The following is a 16,912-nucleotide window of genomic DNA, read 5'->3' as shown; positions in this document are numbered from 1 at the left end:
TTCCACATGTTGAGCAGGAACAACTGGCACCAGAGTTTTTGACATTGAGGCAAGATGGGGAGTCTGTGATGGAGATTAATCGTATGTTCACGGAGAGGGCTATGTTTTGCTTGGAGTTTGCTTCAGAGCAATCTCAAATGACTCGTTATCTGAGTATGCTAAAGACACATATTCGACAGTTTGTCGCTACACAGCGTTTTGATACCCTTTAGGATCTTCAGGAAGTCGCGAGGTGGCATGAGTTAGAGATTGAGCTATAGTTGAAGGAGCAGTGACCGGTTCTGGTACGGTCTCAGCCGGTACCTAAACGGTCTAAGATCGCTGATACTCGGACCGGAGTCAGCAGAGTCGCGCTTGTGGGAAGTGTAGTTGGGGTCATTCTGGGGTTTGTCGAGCGGGAGGTGGTTGCCACAAATGTTGCAAGGAGGGGAATTATGCCTGGGACTGTCGTCAGTCCACCCCTCCAGTAGATATGAGGATTTGTTTCCATTGTCATCAGGTTGGTCACGTGAAGACCAATTGTCCGCAGCTCGCCGCCAAGTCGGCGCAGGGTTCCGCATCGACTACTTTGAGGATTGGGGATGGGAGGACAGTCAAGGTGGAGCCTCCGAAGGCTCAGCGGCACACCTTCCAGCTTACGGCCGAGGAGGCCAAGGCAACACTGGATGTGGTTGATGGTATGTTTCTATTTCTCTGTTTCAATTATTATATTTGTGTTATGCTTATTGGTTGTACCTGTGTTTAGGTATGTTTTTAGTAAATTCTTTGCCTGCTCTGGTATTATTCGACTCAGGGGCGAGTCGATCTTTTATATCTCAGCCTTTTAGTAGAGGGTTCAGTGTGTCGGTGGATGAGCTTGAGTGTCCGTTGCAAGTGTCAATCGCCAACGAGCATGGGGTTTTTGCTTCTTCGGTGTACCAGGGATGCGAGTTGGAGATTTTCGGGGTTTCCTTCCTGACAGACTTGATCCCTATTCCCATGAGGGAGGTATGTGTGATAGTAGGGATGGATTGTCTTAGTCGATTTGGCGCCATGATCGACTGTGAGGGACAACGAGTGGTGGTTCGAAGCCCAAGTGGGGGAGAACTAGTGGTATATGGCTAGGGCACAAAGACTGGATCAGGGTTTTGTTCGGCAACCAGGGCTCGAAAGTATATTCAGCACGGGTGTGCCGGTTATTTAGCATATATGGTGGATACGCGGGATATGGGGCAGCCCTCAGTCTCAAAGGTCCCAGTGGTTAGGGAGTTTGTTGACGTGTTTCCGGAGGAGTTGCCAAGAGTGCCTCCGGAGAGGCAGGTTGAATTTAGGATTGATCTAGTGTAGGGTGCGACCCCTATCGCCAAGGCGTCGTACCATCTGGCACCACCTGAGATGCAGGAGCTGTCATATCAGCTGCAGGAGCTGCTAGGTAAACAGTTTATTCTCCCAAGTAGTTCACCCTGGGGAGCACTGATCCTCTTCGTCAGGAAGAAGAACGATTCGCACAGGATGTGCATTGACTACAGGGAGTTGAACAAGTTAGCGGTGAAGAACTATTATCCACTCCCGAGGATAGACGATCTTTTCGATCAGCTGTAGGGTACATCTTGGTTCTCCAAGATCGATTTGAGATCCGGATATCACCAGGTCAGGGTGAGGGAGGAAGATGTGGAGAATACCGTGTTCCGGACTTGTTATGGTCATTACGAGTTCGTGGTGATGCCGTTTGGGCTCACCAAGGCGCCGGTTGTGTTCATGGATTTGATGAACCGATTCTGCAAATCGATGCTCGATCGCTCAGTTATTGTGTTCATAGATGATATCTTGGTGTATTCCATGACCCGAGAGCAGCACGAGGAGCATCTCAGGGAGGTGCTGGAGGTTCTGCGACGAGAACGGTTGTATGCCAAGTTCTCGAAGTGTGAGTTTTGGTTACGAGCGGTCCAGTTCCTCGGACATCTCGTTAACCAGGAGGGGATTTTGGTCGATCCGGCCAAGGTGGAGGTGGTTATGCAGTGGGAGATTCCGAAATCTCCCTCATACATCAGGAGTTTCTTGGGTTTAGCAGGGTACTACCGGAGATTCATTCAAGATTTCTCCAAGATTGCAGTACCCCTCACTCATTTAACGAGGACGGGGGTGGATTTCCGGTGGGGCCCTGAGCAGCAGAGGGCATTTGAGACCCTCCGACGGTGTTTATGCAAAGCGTCGGTGCTGACACTCCCCGAGGGAGTCGAGGATTTTGTAGTGTTTTGTGATGCATCCATATCGGGCTTGGGGGCAGTCCTCATGTGGAGGGGACGAGTGGTAGCTTATGCATCACGGCAGCTAAAGCCGCATGCGACGAGATACCCTACGCACGATCTTGAGTTGGGAGCGGTGGTTTTCGCTCTTAAGATTTGGAGGCATTATTTGTACATGGTCTGTTGCACTATATATACGGATCATAAAATTTTCAGACACATCATGGATCAGGCAAACCTGAACATGAGGCAGTGCAGGTGGTTGGATGTGGTCAAGGACTATGATTGTGAGATCCTTTAGCATCCAGGTAAAGCAAATGTGGTTGCAGATGCTTTGAGCCGCAAGTCAGTTGGGTCTTCTACCCCAACAAGGTGTATGAGGATAGCGGTGGATTCCTCGCTTTTGAGCCTGATTAGGGCTACTCAGGTTGAGGGTATGAGATTGGAAAACTGGAAGTTAGATAGAATTAAGGGAGTGAGCACCCGGTTTGTCCGGGATAGCCGCGGGTTATTAACTCGATACGGTCGGATTTGGGTTCCGATGTCCGTAGGGGTCCGCCAGAAGGTGGTGGAAGAGGCTCATAAGTTTCACTTTTCCATTCACCCGGGGTCACCAAGATGTACAGCAATTTGAGTATGAGTTATTAGTGGCCTGGTATGAAGCGAAAAATCGCTTGGTATGTAGAGAGGTGCTTGACCTGTAGGATGGTCTAGGCCGAGCATCAGAGGCAGCATGGTAAGTTGTAGCCTTTGGAGATTCCCATGTGGAAATGGGAGCAGATCATGATGGAATTCATTACGAAGTTGTCGAGGATAGCGAAGGGGTTCGATGCTATATGGGTCATCGTGGATCGCTTGACCAAGAGTGCCCATTTCTTGGCCATACGGGAGAGTTCTGAAGGTCTCGCCCTGGAAGGGTGTGATCCGCTTTAGGAAGAGGGAAAAATTGGGCCCCCGTTATATTGGGTCGTTCAGGGTCATTGCTAGGGTTGGCAAAGTGCCTTATAGGCTAGAGCTTCAGGAGGAGCTTATCCGGATCCACAGCACGTTCCATGTTTCGCAGTTGCGAAAGTGCATCATGGACCAGGAGGTAGTAGTATCGCTGGATGTTATTCAGGTCGATGACCGCCTGAATTACGTGGACAGGCATGTGGCCATCTTGGAGAGGAAGAAGAAGATTTTTATATACAAGGAAATACCTTTGGTGAAGGTGCAGTGGGAACATCGGAAGGGATCCGAGTGGACGTGGGAGCCGGAGGCAGAGATGCGCGAGCACTACCTGGCATTGTTCATTCCAGAGGACTTCGAGGCCGAAGTCTAGTTCAAATAGGGGAGAATTGTAACGCCCCATTCATAGGTATTAATTTAAATAAGAATTTCTTTTGTTTTAAGTCCTACTCGACGAGTTGGTTGCCCTACTCGTCGAGTAGCATCGGGGTGGGATCGCGTGTTTAGTGACCTACTCGTCGAGTTCGTGAAGGGACTCGACGAGTAGGAGTTGGCAGTTGAAACCCTAAATCCCGGGGTTTTGCACCCTATTTAAAGAGGCTTATGCCTCCCTTGGCCTTTTTGCAATCCTTGAGAGCTCATAGAAACCCTAATTCATGTGGTGCTTCATTCTTGTGTGTTTTGAGCTTTAGAAAGAAGGTTTTTGGAAAGGAAGAGCTTGGAGGGCAAGACACTAGGAGTAAGGAAGGTGTGGGAATCAAAAATCTAGCTTAGTTAGCATCATTTGGAGGTACTAAGCCGTCACCTTTACCTCATTTGGTTGAGATCTAGGGTTTTTTTTGGCTAAAAGAGATTAGTTAAATAAAGGGGACTAGAGCTGTCAATTGTCTGATAGTTAGTTTTGGGTTGTGGATCCTTATGGATCATGGGGTGGACAAAAATAAGGTGCATGGGCTCCTTGAAATCGTCCAAACCCTAATCTAGAAGGATCCTTGGATTGCTTAAGGCCTAAGTAATCCAATTAGGGTTTCAGGTTGTAACCCAAGCAGGTTATGCATTTAAAGGACCCAGGGGCTATAGAAATCGGCTACCAGAAACCCTAAGGAGTTCCTAGAGCCGATTTTGTACCCTCAACCTCACTCCATATCATCCTCTTGCTTCTTGGTGTTTGTAAGCCATTAGAGGAGTGACAATTGTGAATCTAAGCTCCAAGGATAACAAGATTCAAGCTTCCAAGAAAGAGGTAATCATCTAGATCTGTTTTGTCTTGTCAATTTCGAATTATATATCATAGATCTAGGGTTTGCAAGTTTTGGATAAAAAGCATGTTCATTAGAGAAACCTAGATCCAAGCATTAGGGTTTGCATGTGCACATAGGAATGTTCTTATGGCTCAAACCCATCATGAATCCCTCAAACCAAGGCTCTGATACCAACTTGTAACAACCCAAAATATGACCCAAAAATTTTTGTTTTAATATTACTAAAATCACATCATCCAATATCATTTATAACAAGAACCATGGAATGAGTACTCAAAAGTCATAGTAAAGGTGTCAAAACAAAACTATATCAATCATAACAAAATGTCTGAATAAAACTCCCAGGATAAAACTAAAGCTGTTGTGGGTGCGATGCCATCAACCCGAGCTCTTCCCTTTGCTAGCGGAAGTACCTGAAACCAAAACTGAAACTATAAGCACGAAGCTTAGTGAGCTCCCCCAAACTACCACATACCATACAAAAACATATAAACACATATTGGGCCTTGCCCACTGCATCGGATGGAGGTCCAGAAACTACATCGGACCGGAGTCCAGAAACTCCATCGGACCGAAGTTTGGAACTAACCAGGGCCTTGCCCTCTGCATCGGACCGAAGTCCGGAAACTGCATCGGACCAGAGTCTGGAACTAACCAGGGCCTTGCCCTCTGCATCGGACCGAAGTCCGGAAACTGACTAAACATAGTATAGCATAATCATAAGTACAAGCATAAAGACATATACTTGCTGCATCGGACTCATGTCCGGAACACATAACACAAATACAAGCTTGAATCACAAAGACATGAAGCACATTGAACTACTGCATCCGACCAAAGTCCGGGACTACTGCTAACTAGACGGGTCGGGATTGTGGCCGTAGACCCGTTCCGACTGGATGGAAACTCACCTCGTAATGCTGGCTGCCGAGATGTTAAATTTGAAGCTGCCTGACCGCAGCTCCGAAACTCCTCAGCTACAAATCCCATAAACACTAAATCAAATACTGATAACTAATCTCAGGTTAAAATGACTATTTATCCCTGGGCAAGTCAAAGTCAACTTCCTGTTGACCGGACTCACCGAGTTGGGCCGTCAACTCGCCGAGTCCCTATCATCCATTCTAGTCCTCTACCCACTTCTACTCGTCGAGTTTGGCAAAGACTCGACGAGTTCTTCCTCGATGCTAACATCGAGTCTAACTTCATCCGACTCATCGATTTGTATGAACAACTCATCGAGTTCTCCTTCAACATATGAACACGTCCAATCTGTGACTCGTCGAGTCGTATGAACAACTCGTCGAGTTTGAAGAACAACTCGTCAAGTCTCAAGCATGCTATTACTATACAGTCGATTCTAATCGATTTAAGTGCTTCCAAAACATAGATCTGAGCTTCTAGGACTGGTTTTACACGTAAAGTTTCCAACTTTACGTGCATGCACAAGGGTATGAGGCTAAAATACCCAAAATCATCAAATATTAAGCACTTAGGGTTTGGAACAAGGCGAAGATTGCATAAAGGTGGCTATAATGAGCTCCTGGATTTCAAGAGAGGCTAGATCTGAACTGTAACTCGATCATAAGGCTTTATTACAAAGGATTTGGGGTTTTTGAGCTTAATATCACCAACTTAGGGACAAAATAGATCTGTTAGATCAATAAGCAAGATGGAGATTTCTTACCAGAAAATATGACCAAAAAGGAGTGTGTTCTGGATCTACTTCCTCTTCCTTGAACTCTCCAACCTTCTCCTTCTTCTACTTGCTCCAAAATGCACCAAAAGTTCCTTCACAAGGCAACAAACACTCACACACTCTTTAAGGAGGCTAGGTTTTGATAAGAAATGTTCTGAGGGTGATGGAGACGAGGTTGGGCGCATAAATGTGTTTAAATATGGTGTAGACCCTTAAAATTAGGGCTTCATCCTGACAGGCGGACTCGCCGAGTCCCAGCATATGGACTCGTCGAGTAGCCAAGTGAATTTGCGTGATCATCCTCACTCCACTCGACGAGTCTGGCTACAGACTCGTCGAGTACCCCTTAAGAATTGAAAATACTTATTTAAACTACATACTAGAAAATGGGGCGTCACAACTCCCCTCCACTTATCTTAGACTTCGTGCTCGAAGTCCGCTACTGCTAAATTTGAAAATAACTCTGGATAATGCTCCCTCATCTCCCCCCTCGTTCTCCCACGTCCACTCTGAACCCTTTCGGTGCTGCTACTGCACCTTCACTAACTGAACCACTTTGTTCCTTAAGGTCTTCTCCTTGCGATCTAAGATCGCAGCTGGCCTCTCGATATAATTCAGGCTGCTATCAACCTGAATATCCTCCAAGGGTACAACTGCTGACTTGTCCAATAAACACTTCCTCGACTAAGAAACATGGAAAGTGTTGTGGATCTGGCTAAGCTCTGCCGGAAGATCCAACCGATAAGCAACCCGACCCACCCGGGCCAAAACCCTGAAAGGACCAACGAATCTGGGGCCCAGCTTGCCCCTCTTCTGTAACCTGATAACACCCTTCCAGGGTGATACCTTCAGGAGGACCATATCGCCCACCTGAAACTCCAAGTCCGAACACCTCCTGTCGACGTAACTCTTTTGTCGACTCTGCGCAGTCTGCAATCTGCTACGGACCTGGTGGATCAACTCTGTGGTCTTGAGCACCACCTCGGTGCTCCTGATGACTCATTGACCGACCTGGCCCCAACAAATCGGGGTCCTACACTTCCTTCCATAGAGCATCTCGAAAGAAGGGCAGTCAATACTAGCGTGATAACTGTTGTCATACGAAAATTCCGCTAAAGGAAGATACGTATCCCAACTGCCTCCAAAATCTAGGACACATGCCCGAAGCATTTCCTCGAGAGTGTGAATCGTCCTCTCGCTCTGCCCGTCCTTCTGGGGGTGGAAAGCGGTGCTAAAATGAAGACGAGTCCCCATCTCGTCATAAAACCGCTTCCAAAACCTGGAAGTAAAATGGACGTATGGGTCTGATACTACTGATACGAGCACCCCATGTCGTGCCACTACCTCGCGTACATAAATATCGGCTAACTTCTCGGCCGATATGCTCTCCTGAATCGGCATGAAATGTGCGCTCTTGGTTAGCCGATCCACTATGACCCAAAACGAGTCGACTCCACGTGCGGTCCTAGGAAGCTTAGTGATGAAATCCATAGTGATATCCTCCCATTTCCACACCGGAATGTCTAATGTCTGCATCTTGCTGTGGGGTCTCTGGTGTTCTACCTTGACCTTCTTGCAGGTCAGGCATCTCTCTACGTACCAGGCTACGTCCCGCTTCATGCAGGGCCACCAATAATCGGTGCGAAGATCTCTATACATCTTCGTCGCCCATGGATGGATGGAGAACCGAGACTTGTGGGCCTCATCCATCAACACTTGCCATACTCCTCCCTAATACGGCACCCAGACTCTCCCATGGAGGGTCAACAATCCTCAACTGTCGTAATCGAAAGAAGCTACTCGGCCCATAATCCTCTCACACTTCTGCCTCTCCTCCTTCAGGCCCTCGACTTGTGCCTCTCTAATCTGCTCCAACAACGCAGTAATCACTATCATCCTCAGACATATGTCTCTAATTAGTTTCGCCATCGTCTTGTAGCTCAGGTCGTCGGCCATAACGTTGGCCTTGCCCGGATGATAAAGGATCTCACAATCGTAGACCTTTACCACATCTAACCATCGACGCTGCCTCATGTTTAAATTCGGCTGGTCCATGAGGTACCTCAGACTCTTGTGATTCGTGTAAATGGTACAGTGGACCCCATAGAGGTAATGTCTCCAAATCTTGAGATCAAACACCACTGCCCCCAACTCCAAATCGTACGTCGGATAGTTAGCCTTGTGAGGCTACAACTGTCTATAGGCATATGCTATCACATGCCCTCGCTGCATCAACACTACTCCCATCCCTGTGATCGAAGCATCACAATAGACTACAAAGTCATCCACTCCTTCTAGCAGGGTAACAATCGGTGCCTCACATAATCGCTGTCTGAAGGTCTCAAATGTTGTATGCTGCTCAGGCCCCCAGCGAAACACCACCGCCTTCCTAGTCGGTCAGGTAAGTGGAACTGCTATCTTGGAGAAGTCCTGAATGAATCTCCTATAGTACCTTTCCAATCCTAGGAAGCTCTGAATCTCATATGGAGACCTCGGGACCTCCCACTGTATCATGGACTCCATCTTGGCCGGATCCACCAATATCCCCTTCTGGTTGACGAGGCGTCCAAGGAACTGCACCTCGCGCAACCAGAACTCGCACTTGGAGAACTCAGGAGCAGCATAAGGTGCTTCACTACCTATCTCATTCTAGGGGTATGCCTTAGAGACTGCCGCCCATATCCTTAACTTGGTCCCTACAAATAAGGTTGCCAAAACACCTCACGAGATGTGGACAGGGAAAGCTCCCTCGTTGGCACATATCAAGGTTTGGGGTTGCGAGGCTTTCGTAAGACGAGAGACTCACGACAAGCTTGAACCTTGTAGTGAGAGGTGTATTTTCATCGGCTACCCGTAAAAATCCTTTGGATATCTCTTCTATAGACCGAGTAACAATGTTGTCTTCGTTGCGAGGAGAGGGGTTTTCCGAGAGCGAGAACTCATAAGCCAAGGGGATAGTGGGAGGCAAATCGATCTTTAAGAGATTCAAGAGTCAAGTGATGAAGGAACCTCTAACGTTGGCGCTCAACCCAAGGAGGAAACTCCAGTTGAACGGATTGACGAGTCCTTACCTCTTAGACGTTCCGAAAGAGTTAGAGTTCAACCCTAGTTATACGGTTTTCATATTACTACAGAAGGGGACACGTATATTAGTGATAGTACACTAATAAATTTAGATCAACCTAACAGCTATAAGGAAGCCATGGCAGGCCCGGAGTCTGCAAAATGGAAAGAGGCGATGGACAGCGAGATTCAGTCCATGTACGACAACCAAGTTTGGAATTTGGTTGACCATGTGCCCGGACGTAAGACAGTTGGGTGCAAGTGGATCTTCAAGAAGAAGACTGACATGGATGGGAAGGTGCACACATACAAGGCGTGATTGGTTGCGAAGGGATTTACTCAAACTCTCGGAGTTAACTATCATGAGACCTTCTCACCAATTGCCAAAATAAAGTCTATTAAGGTGATGCTGGCCATTGCTGCATTTCATGATTATGAAATAATGCAAATGGATGTCAAAACCGCTTTCCTTAATAGGAAGTTGGCTGAGGATGTTTACATGGCTCAGCCAGAGGGTTTTGTCAATGCGAAGCATCCCAATAGGGTGTGCAAGCTTGAGAAGTCCATTTATGGACTTAAGCAAGCGTCTCGCAGATGGAATCTTTGCTTCGATGAGAAAATCAAAGAGTTCGGGTTTGTACGAAGCGAAGATGAATCATGAGTATATGTCAAAGCCAGTGGGAGTATAGTTAGCTTCCTCGTATTGTATAGCAGCAAAATGGATAGAACAGTTACAGATAGTCGAAGTACCTTCAGGAGTCGCTGGGAGCGACTAGGGGATTGCGTTGGAGTGTAGTGACCGGTGGGAGTTCAGTAACTCAGATATCGGTAGATTAGTTGGACCATAGTGGTCTCAGTGCATCCAGTAGGCGGATGAAGGGTACAAAATTCTCAGTCGGAGGAAGCAACATTGAGGAAATTAGGGAAAGGAGAAGAATTCAGTAGGTACCAACAGTTGTGACCAGTACTGTGAGTGGCTGGAGTGATGGACAGAAGGGTGTTTGTTTTCCATATAGAGAGTTGGAGGTAGTTCGCAGGACATTTGGTCATAGCAAACTTCGAGGACGAAGTTTAGTTTAAGTGGGGGAGAGTTGTAACACCCTAAAGTTTGGAAACTCAAGAAAAGAAAGAATACCTCAATTTTAAGGGGAGACTCGGCGAGTCCATGGAGGGACTCGGCGAGTCCGAGCGGGATCCGGGCCGAGGAGTAAGTGACCCACTCGGCGAGTCGGCCAAGGTAACTCGGCGAGTCTGGTCTGTGTGAGGAAAACCCTAATTCCGGGAGTTGTATCCTATATAAAGGGTGTTATGTCCCTCCCTCAGCCCCCATATCACTCTAGAAGACCTGTAAACCCTATAATTCGTGGGAGCTACCATTATTGAGAGAAATAGCTTTGGAGGAAGGAGACTTTGGAGAGGAAACTTGAAGATCAAGAAGGTTGCTTCAAGGTAGGGGTGTGTGCTCGAGATCTACTTCAGTTTATGTTCATCTTGGAGGTATTAAGCTGCCATTTTCTCTTCTTTGCATCTAGATCTATTTTGTCATGAGATTTGGGGGTTTTATGGTTGTTTGAGACCCAAATCAGGTTAGGGGCTTAGATATCTTGTTGCCACTTCAGATCTATGGTTGGGTGAGTCCATTATGTCATAAAGCATCAGGAGATGAGTAGTTGGTGAAGCCCTTGTGTCCTTAAACCAAACCCTAATGTGTTTTGAGCCTAGATCTCTTTAGTTATACGTAAGGTTTGGAACTTTACGTAGGGATGGAGTTCTGGAAGTATGGATCTGTGGATTGGAGTCCCTGCATGACTCAAAAGCCCTCTGCATGTTGGGAGATCTGAATGGACTCGGCGAGTCCTTTGAGTGGACTCGGCGAGTACCATGAAGATAAGGAGGAACTCGACGAGTGGGATGAACAGCTCGTCGAGTCGGATGAAGATGGGCATGAACTCGACGAGTTGGATGAACAACTCGGCGAGTTGGATGAAGATTTCCTTGTGCTCGGCGAGTCTGTTCTTAGACTCGGTGAGTCAGGTCACGGAGTCCCAAACCCTTCGAGTTAAGTCTCGAGTCAGCAAGTCGAGCCAGGACTCAGTGAGTTGGACAGGACAGGAATCGTGAATCAGTAGACTCGGCGAGTCAAGGGCTGACTCGTCGAGTAGAGTCGCGAGTGGAAGGACTCTGGACTTATGAACTCGGCGAGTCAGTAGGGTGACTCGACGAGTAGGGTTGACCTGGAAGATTGACTTTGACCAGGACGTTGACTTTGACCATAGTTGGCTTGGTTGACCTTTGAAGGTCAGTAAGACTAAGTGTTATGTTGATATTGGTAGCTCGGGGAGCTAGCGGAGCAGCAGTTCGGAGTCAGTGGTCAGGTAGCGGTCAAAGGGGTTAGCAGCAGCAGTTCGGCAGTATCAGGTGAGTTTCCTTTCCAGTAGGAATGGGTCTCAGGCACCAAGGCCGACCCGTGTAGACGAGATGTTAGTACTAGAGTGTGGGCCGAGCCCGTATCTCTGGGTTTAGTCAAGTATGATATATGTGTTAATATGATAGAGTTGCTTATACTTGTATGTTATGGGTTAGCGGTTGAGTGTGGACAGGGCCCGTATCTCTCCGAGGTTGGAGTGTGGGCTAGGCCCGTATCTCCCAGATAGCGAAGTGTGGGCAGGGCCCGTAACTTCCCGAGTGTGGGCAAGGCCCGTAACTCCTAGCTGAACATTGGTTGTTATATGTTTGCATGGTATGTGGTAAGGTGGGGAACCCACTAAGCTTCGTGCTTACGGTTTTCAGTTTTGTTTTCAGGTACTTCCGGTAGCGGATGATGGAGCTCGGGATGATTGCATGGCACACACCATAGATTAGTAAGCCTGGGAATGTTTTACTCTGATAATGAACATGTGTTTTGAAAACTAATACTCTGTTTATGTTTTGAAATGATGATTTTACTTTAAGTGATACTTTATTAAAAGAAATTTTTAGTCTTGAATTCTGGGACGTCACACAACTCTCCCGGCTTGTCAATATGTGACTACATCTCCAAGACGTGACCACACCTAGACCTTGCCTTGCCAGTTAGGCTTGATTGACCTTAAACTTTTCAAGAACTTGTGGGTTGGGGAGAGTAATTGGAGGAGGTGAAAGAAGTATGATTTCCATGGGACATCATCTTCATTTAGGAAAGCTTGTTTCAAGAGATTTGGGAAGATCATAGATGTCTAAACCAGACATCTTTTGGGAGATATTCAAGATAGTTGATCTAAAGTCCTTAATATGACACCCAATATGAAATATTAAGGCTAGGACCCAACAAACTATTTTATAACTTAGAAGAGGGATGCCGTAATCCAAGCTATAAAATATTTGAAGGTAGGTGAATGACGATTCACCAATTTCCACCAAGATAAACGAAATGTATTATTAGGTTTTAATTGGATTTGAAACTCCTAGATCTTTTGAGATTCATTGAACTGTTCAATGGCATGTTTCAATCTCGAGTGTGCCCTTCAGGTTTTGTGACTGGGATGCCGAGGATCACAAAACAAGGTGTGAAGTAACCATGTAAATTACTTGGTACCCTTAAGTTTTTACCCCTCAATCGATGTGCCGGTTAACCACACACGCTCCATCGATACTATGATAAACATTAAGTTACCCTTTACCTACCTTGTTAAATACGAGTTAGTGTGCCGGTTAACCACACACGCTCCACTAACCGACTTAAAACAAAGTGCAAAGTGTAATTTCATGGATTATCACCTTATTCACATTTTCCTAAGTAACTAAGATTGGGTATTCTTAAGAGTTTAGTTACTTGGTATTTATCATTAATACTTTTAATGAAGGGAGAATTATAGTCCTGTCAAACCCGTTCGGCTAACAACCCTCCACCAGTCAAGCAAGCGGTGGGTGAGAGTGGACACCCATTAAGTTGCCATTTTATAGGCAACAACCTTATACCCACCTTATAGACCGGCTTTGTGAATGAGGCGTACTAGCGGTAAGACTGACTTTACTCTTATACATATATATAAATATTATTAACTTATAATATTATAAAGTATAAGGGTTGAATTTTAACTTTTAAAATTCTAAGGGCTAACTTGGAATTAAAGTATTCATAAGAGAAAACTTTAAAAATTCCAAAACGTGAGGGCAAGTTTTGAAACTATTCAAAACTAATTAATTCCATAACTTATGTGTTTAAAGTAGTTTTAATCCAAAAACTCTTCAAGTTCCATAACTTGAGGACAAGTTATGGAAGACTTTAAACTAATAAAAAAATGAACTTTTATTTATTTTATAACTTATGGAATTAATTAAGGTTACACTTTTTTATTTATTTATTATTTAATGAAGAGACTCTTGGTCCTCCATAACTTGAGGACAAGTTATGGAGTCATAAAACCATTTAATTAGAACTAGACTCTTCATTTTTGTAACCTTTGCCAACTTTTATGATTTTTATGAAACTTAAATGTGACTTTTCATATATCTTGAGGACAAGTTACAAAAACGCATTTTAGAATCAACTCTTAGATTAATTTGGATTGAAAACAACTATTTCACTCAACTTTTCTATTAATCTAAGCAACTCATAAGAACAAGGTAACACAAAAAACTTTTGGTGATCCATAACTTATTCTTAAGTTATGGAATCCTTTAAAACATTAACACCAAATTTTGTAACTCCATAAAAACTTTTAATCAATTTTTTTTAAAACCTTTTCATATCCATAACTTATGGAGGTTTCAAAAAACAAAACTCTTTAGATCAAACTTTTAAAACTAATAAAACAATCATATCATTTTATCTTTTATTAAATTTGACCTAATTCAACTCATAAAGCAAATTATTCAAATTTTACAAATAATTAGTTTTTCACAAGAACAAGTAATTATTTTAAAATTTGACAAACTTCATGTTTTTTTTCTTTTTTTTCAACTATGAAAAAAAAAATTTGCATCAATATAACAGAAAACAACCCGTGGCTCTGATACCACTCTTGGGTTTTGAGCATTCTAACACTCCTAAGTGTACATGCAACCCTAAATACCTTGGATCTATGTTTTCTCTATTAGACATGCAAATATGAACATCCAAGGTATTATCCTAATCTAGCATATAAAATAATGAATATAACAAGATAGAATACATACCTCTTTCATGTAGAAAGTCTTCATGAAGCTTGAGTGCCAAGTGCCCCAAGTGTGACACCTCAAATTGTTCACACAACACCAAATACACTTGGAATAACTTGAGAGAATTCTACACTTCATAAAAATCGGCTAGCCCTTCATTTTCACACACTAGTCCCCCATTTTGTCAAGAATAAGATCTTTATATAGTGTTACAATTAGGGTAAACCCTAATTGTCATGACTTTCCATTTCCTTGGATCCATGGGTTCAAATACACCATGGAGCATCCATGGACCATCCTATGGGTTTTAGCCCAACTTGATTATCCATGGAGCATTAGCCCACTATACAAGTATGGATGATTTACACAATCAACCCATATATTTAATTAGTCTTCTTTTGATCACTTAATTAATCCTAGATTAATTCTTGATCAATACTAATTAAATAATCTTATTATTCTTATTATTAATATACTAGAACTTATAATATATTAATAACCATAAGTGTCTTATTTCTCTCATTATAGTCTATCCAAATGCATGATGCCATGCAACCCAAATGGACCATGCCGGGTCGGTTCAAGTCTTACCAATTATAGTTATGGACATAGACATTAATCCAACAGCAAAATGTTGTGTTCTGCTGGGTATCGGATCACAGAGAATTCAACCTTCCTTGTGATTCGGTCCCTTTCGTCATGCTTGACCAACGTTAAGGGCAGTCGGACGGTATCTAGTGGCCACAAGCTATGCCTAGTGAATCCTACTAATGGTCCACCGGTTGGGGGTTGGAGCCCTTCCTTCAACGTATCAGGTAGCTGTTGGAAACAGTGTTCATAGAGTATATCAGAGCAACTACCATTGTCAATGTATATTCGGTAGACCTTCATGTTACGAATGAACCCTGATATAAGGAGTAGGTCTCGTGGATCCCAATTTGATGGTCTGGGATTGTTGCTCGAGAAACTGATGTTGAGTAGGTTTCTCGAGAGTACCTCAATCTCGCTTTCTGCGTAGTGAGGTGTGTTCCTCTTACGGGAGTTAGAGATAGTGAATACCACAGTGCCATCAAATGGATTCGTTTGCAACAGATTGGCATTTGATATGGTCATCTGATTTTGCGAGATATCCGATGACAATTGCCAGAAACTACTCTGGAGGCCTAGTTCTGCTATTCTTATTGTGATTGATGGGATATGTGTTATCAGCACCTGGGATGGTTTGTGGGTTTCGAACAGATCTTCTACTGCCATTCCAGATATTGTTGGGCTTAGATCCCCCTTATACAGAGAACCAGTGTCGTCTATTCGCTATATCAATCTGAGGATATGTCCGGATGGCACCAAATGTTGTGACATGTTTGCAAATAGTTTGGATGTTAAACGATGGATCCGAATTGGGTGCTTGCCTGAGAACACAATCACAAAAAAATCGTTAAAGGACGATCGGGTGTTCTCCCTGGATGTTACTCCGACGATCAAGTTAGTTTCCTGAGACGAGGAGAAAATTTTAGGATAATTTTCATAAGAGAGAAGGTGGATCCCTTCCTTGAGGCGGAAGAGATCCTTTTGTACCTGTTACTAATGGATCATGGGCACTGTGCCTCGTGAGCATGAAACGTGGCCTCCTCTTACTGGGAGAGACATTCATGCTAACTAACTATCAGGTCACGTCAATTCTAGGCATCACCCGAACTATTTGTTGCCTTCTCATTGGTTGAGATTGAATGAGAAGATCACAAGGAATGTTTTTACCATGTGATGAGAAATGAGTTGCTGCCCTGGCCTTGGCTCTCTTAGACCAAGACCGGGTCTTAGCTAAGGTAGTAACGCTTCTGTTACATTTTCCATTACATTTAACATGTTCGTTAGGTAACGTTAACACCATCCCTCCTCGGAATCTACAAAACAATGATTTCAGCCTTCAAAAGGGTGTTAAGAGTTAGGAAGGAAAGGAAAACCATGCTACAATAGAAAAAGGACAAGGAGATCAGATGTGTTGTGGCATATTGGGCAGATTGGATTGTTAATCTGAAGACCATTCATGATTTTCAGACTGCACAAAAATAGATTGATGATATGGAGAAAACAATGCGCATAGCACTAGAGGCTGAAAGGAAATTAGTTGTAGGATCAAAGTTTGTTCCTTCACCAAATTATGTTGGTGATTCAAATGATGGTACAACCAAAGTGCAACTCAGTTAGGGCCCGTGACTCAACTTTGTTTTTAATGAAGAATAGGAAGTTCATCAGCAAGGTCAATTCGAAGACTTTGATATGTTTTTCAACTATAAAGAATCCAGTGGATTGACCTTGCTGATGAACATATCAAATTCGAAGACTAATCGTGGAAGCAGAAGAAGAAAAAGAAAGCTGCAATCTCAAAGAAAGAATTTCTCGATCTTAAAACAAGATCAATCAAATTCTCACCGCAATAACTTGCCAACAACCACTACAGACACCCTTTACTCAAATTCTTCAGTCCTTCAAAGAAAGAATCACAACCATTAAACAACGAGTAAATTGCGCTACAGAGAGGATTGTACTACGAGTGGAGATGAGGATCCGACAACTCG

The sequence above is a fragment of the Lactuca serriola genome, chromosome 4 (genome assembly GCF_051521515.1).
Source record: "Lactuca serriola cultivar US96UC23 chromosome 4, Lser_US96UC23_V15, whole genome shotgun sequence".
Classification (NCBI taxonomy): domain Eukaryota; kingdom Viridiplantae; phylum Streptophyta; class Magnoliopsida; order Asterales; family Asteraceae; genus Lactuca; species Lactuca serriola.
Note: the sequence above shows the minus strand (reverse complement) of the source record.